General features: G+C 49.8%; 1 long non-coding RNA gene across 1 annotated transcript in view; it reads left to right on the top strand.

The window, feature by feature from the left end:
* The window catches only part of LOC109295981, an 84,339-nt gene that overhangs the window by 13,028 nt on the left and 66,606 nt on the right, over positions 1-4,705 (top strand). Inside the window, exon 2 of the long non-coding RNA XR_002096873.1 lies at positions 2,715-2,781. This is a non-coding gene — a long non-coding RNA (uncharacterized LOC109295981). The remainder of the gene's footprint in view (positions 1-2,714; positions 2,782-4,705) is intronic.

The following is a 4,705-nucleotide window of genomic DNA, read 5'->3' as shown; positions in this document are numbered from 1 at the left end:
GCGCAGACTGGTAGTGCTGGGAAACTTACCTAGGGGGAACCCGCAGCTGCTTAAAGATTTCCCCTCTGGCCACCTCCCCTGGCCCTCCCTGTAAGCCATGCTGCTATGGCAACGTCCCTAAATGGTCTGCATTAGTGCTTTAATGACACAAACAAGCTGGGACCAGCAGCTCCAAGGGGAGGAGACAGAGAGCTTTTCGCCCTTGGATCTCTGCTCTGTGGGGCTGTGGGGCAGAGTGCTGGATGCTGGGCGGTGGGGGTGGCAGTGCTGTGCATACTGGTCAATGGGAAGAGGGGAGCAGCAGGCATGATGCACAGGTAGGGGAGGGGGAGCTGGGATGTGTCCTGTGGGGCTGTCTAGCTAATAATGGTGCAGAGTTAACCGTTAGTGTGAGTATTGTCATGTAGTGAATGATCAGGAGCCTTGGGAGCTGCTGCTGGTGGTCCAGTGGTTAAAGTGGCTTATTAGCCTCTTGGAATGATTTCCATGAGAGTGAGGATGAGGAGGTCACAGATCCAGATTGCAAATACCCTGGGGAGCAATTTAGGCTTCATCTTCTCAGCATCTGCATGTGCAACGCACAGCCATCAGCAGCTCCCCGCTGCGCTGCCCTGTCAGCCCAGTAGGGGTTGAGTGCTGTGAGCTTCGCTGCAGCGGTGCCCAGCAGAGGCACCCACTTCTTATTGCTCTAAGCCACTGCCAGTCTTCCTCACAGCAGTGCTTTGCCTCTGCTGCCCCTGCACCCACTTTTCATGCCCTCTTGTCATAGGAGCTGTGTTTCTAGCTTGTGAGGACCTTGGGTAAATCTTTTTTTTGGATGAACCAAATCCTGTGCACTTCACTGTCCTGGAAAGCCAGACCACACGCGTGCTGCTGCACCCATCAAACAAGCTCTTCCCTTTCAAACATTGCCAGCCTGTGGCACTTGCCTCCCAAGGGAATATCTAACAGATTAATTAGCGTTTCCCTGTTCGTATCATGGGCTTTGCTGAGACATCCGAGCCAGGTGTGATGAGCCAGCTGCACGGTGGTTACCATCCCTCCAGCTTTTGCTTTCTGCAGTCCCCAGAGGGGTGGGACTGGTAGACCAAGGGTCATCACAGGTCAGCGAGGGTCTGTGCAAGGTTGTACTCATTTTCTGGACTGTCTCTCTCTCAGCTTGGCCACTTTCTTCTCTCTCAGCTGTGATTCCCACCCCCCATCCCCCTCCTACTTAGACGTCATGTCACTTTCCAATTGAAAAGCCAAATGAAATTTCCAGGCGGTTTGCAGCTTTTATGATTCACTTGTTTGCTTTTCTCCCTTTCTCTCCTTTTTTTCTTTTCCTTTTTAATTTATTTCTCACTCTCCCTTCACTTCTGCCAGCTGCTTGCTTTGAATTTAGTTTGGACGAAGGGCTGGAGAAATTCATTTTCTGCTTTTCTATTTTATACCAAGCAGATATAGGGTTTTTTTCTTTTTAATGCAGAAGTAAACGGGGAAGCCTTGGAAACATTTTCGTAACTGTACTTCTTTCTGCCTTTTCTTGACTATCTGCCCCTCTGCTGAAAGGATGTGATAATTGCTTACTAGTCTCTTTCTGATCCAAGCAGTTGAGTGGAAACTCTTGACAGCATCGCTGGTGACTGAACATGGCTGCAGTGTCAGAGCAGGCAGGGTTGATACTAGGAAGCTGTCAGGGCATCAGGGCCTTGATGGACCACAGAAGATCATTCCACATGCTTGGCCCCTGATGGGGTGCTGAGGTGAGGGAGCATATCATGGACTCAGTGCTGGGGAGGGGTAGTAAGTACTTCTTGGCTGAGCTGGGATGTGCTTTGAGAGTGGGGAAGCTTGTAATGTAGCTTGGATGCTGGATAAGGGAGTGTCTGCTGTGTCTGAGCTGGGATAGGTGCATGGGTAGGAAATTAATGTTGTAGCTGAGGTATGTTGGGGACCTGGATGAGGAAGCTCATGGAGTGGCTGGATGGAGGTGGATTGTTGAGGCAAGAAAGCGCAGAGCCTAGCGAGGTCTGAGAGGAGTGGTGCACATCATGCTTTTTTGCTGTAGGAAGGATGTATGACTTTGCAGCTAAGGAGGGCTGAACTGCAAGTAACTTCCAAACTTAAGTGGCCCAAAGATGTCTAGACTTGCACGTACATGGATGTGGGGTGTGCTTGTGGGGCCTATTTGTGAAATGTGGTGTGGCGTGCACGTGCTACCTTTTTAGAAAGAAAGAATCGTTTATCTCAGCATTCTAATTGTGTCCCATTAAAATGCAAATTTGGGTTTATGCATTGAAATTGTCAGTAACATCGCCATGGCAACTGGAGTTTAAGGGTGGGGAATGGGAGGAAGTGGGACTGTGCATCTCTCCTCAGAATCCTTGTCAGAAGTCCAGGGAACCAGAATCCCAAAGCCCTTGTAGAGAAGACCTTTCCCCTTTACCCTAAGGCACTGCTAAAGTTCTTCTAAGGAGCCTGGGAGTTGTGATCCTGGAACAAGCCATTGAGCCCCATGATCTAGAAGGCTGTCTCCAGTGTGAACCAGTGCTGGGGCCTTCAGGGGAAGGTGAACTCCTCTCATCTTCCTTTGCTAACGCATGTAGCCAGGTGGTTGCTCTCTGGGGTGGGGGACGTTCCTGAAAGCTTCTGTACTGAAGCATAAGCTTAGCTGGCACCAATTAGAAGTGACTAGTGTTTGTAACGCTATCCATCCTCTTTTAAACTCCCAGCCAGATCATCTACCTCGATGACCTCCTGCAGCAGTGAGTTCCACAGTTCAGCTGGTCTCTGCGTAAAGTGAGTAAAGTATTTCCTTTGATCCTTTCTTAAGGCCTTGCTGTCGCCCTCTGTTCTTGTATAACAGGGGCAGGTGAGAAGATGCAAGAGTTCGGTTCTCACTGGTTGTTTTAAACACTGCTGTTGGATCCCCTTGAGCTTGTCTGAACCTTGCTTCTGAACTGTCTAGGCATTGCTTTAAAATTGTGATGTTCTGAAGGAGCTGGGTGGGGAGTGGGAGAAGAGGTGAACCATGAGTAAATCACTGTGCTGTAAAAGAAGAAATTGTGCATCTCTGCTTTGGTGGTTGACAGAATCTAATAACTTTGGCCAATAAAGCATGAATCATTGATTCACAAATGGGTCCTATGTGTCACCACATCTGTCCATGTGATGTCCATCCCTGCCCCCGTCCTTGTGAATGGCCTTACAGTCCATCCGATGGCTTGCTGCAGTGCTGGAATGTGTGTGTCCCGTCCTTTGGTTCAGAAGTCATCTTTGCTCATAAATGTGTAAATAATAATAATAAAAAATGTGATCATAGACAATGTGGTCAGGGTTTCCTTTGTAGTACCAGGCTTCATTGACTTAGGATGGACCTAATGCTGGGGATCTATAGAAATCTTTAGTGAAATAGGGCAAAGTGATACATGCCAAGAGTGGGTTTGCAGCTTCATATGGGGAGACCCCAGATTCAGCAGTGGGGAATCTGGGGTCAAGCACTGGTATGCAGGACAATTACTCTGTTTGGGAGAGATGGTTGCCTTTCCTTTTTATGTCTCTTCCAAGTGCTCTTTTGGTTTCCTGCACTGAGGTGCAGCTACAAACTGGGTCCCAGTTTTTCTCCCCAGCTGTCCTGACATAAAACATTTCCAATGGGGGGAAGGTCAGGCATTCCTTGTGAGGTGGAAAGGTGATGCTTTCCTGTCTCCTAGAGCAGGAAAGGGCATGAGAGGATTTGCTGGCTCATTCTTGTGTACACTGGAGCAGCATTTAAGGCCTTGCCAAGGACCCTCAGCCTCTGAGAGGGCTGTGTTTATACAAAGAGTATGCAGGCTAGTGAGTGAGGATCTAGAAGCATGGGAGATGGGGTATGTGACTCTTGTCACTGCAGATCATCCCTGTCCCTGCCTTAGGAAGGCGGCAAATGCTCGCTGGGACTTGAGGATGGGAGAAGGAAAGCCTGAAAAAGAAGGCTGGAAGCAGAGAAGGGAGGAATAAACTCTGAGACAGGACTGTTCAACATATGGCCCATGGGCTGGATTCAGCTTGTGGAGCTCTTCTGTCTAGCCCACTGGGCTACCAGCATGACTGGGGAGTAGCCTGCCCCAGAGTCTGGGACCCTTGAACCCTGGTGGACGTGGCAGTAGGAGAGCAAACCAGGGCTGACACAGCTGGTTTACCCAGCCACACTGCTTTAGCCCTAACTTCCTGGCCACCAGTCTCTGCCACATGCTTGGGGCTGGAGCTGCCGCTGTGACATAGGGTCACATGGTCCAGCTCCAGCCTGCAAAGGGTTATATCCTCTGACTCCGGCCTAGGGCACAAGGTGAGTTTGACACCCCTACTCTAAGAGTTAGACACAGTAGGTGAAGAAGCAGCTGGTGGCATCATGAACTGTGTATTCCTGAGTTTGGCACAGCAGGAAGAGGTGCAGAGAAGACGGAAATGCCTGGATCAACCTTGCTGGGAGAGGTGACATCTCACCGGACTCATTACTGTTGTAACTGATTTGATTAACTCTCAGAAACCGGCTGGACAACAGAAAAGAGAAAGCAAAATACGTCAGAGGAGGGGAGCTGGCTGAAGGAGGGCATTAGGACATGGCTGGATCCCTTGCAGTCCAGTACAGTCCACATGGTGGTGGGCATGTGTGAGCTGAGGGTAAAGGGGAGCATGTGCACTGTCAGCACCAAAACCCTCAATCACTGGATGCAGGTGCAGG

This window comes from Gavialis gangeticus, unplaced genomic scaffold (genome assembly GCF_001723915.1).
Source record: "Gavialis gangeticus isolate Ggan-Ray unplaced genomic scaffold, GavGan_comp1, whole genome shotgun sequence".
In the NCBI taxonomy this organism is placed as follows: domain Eukaryota; kingdom Metazoa; phylum Chordata; order Crocodylia; family Gavialidae; genus Gavialis; species Gavialis gangeticus.
The sequence above is the reverse complement of the archived record's forward strand: the minus strand, read 5'-3'. Positions and strand labels throughout refer to the sequence as shown.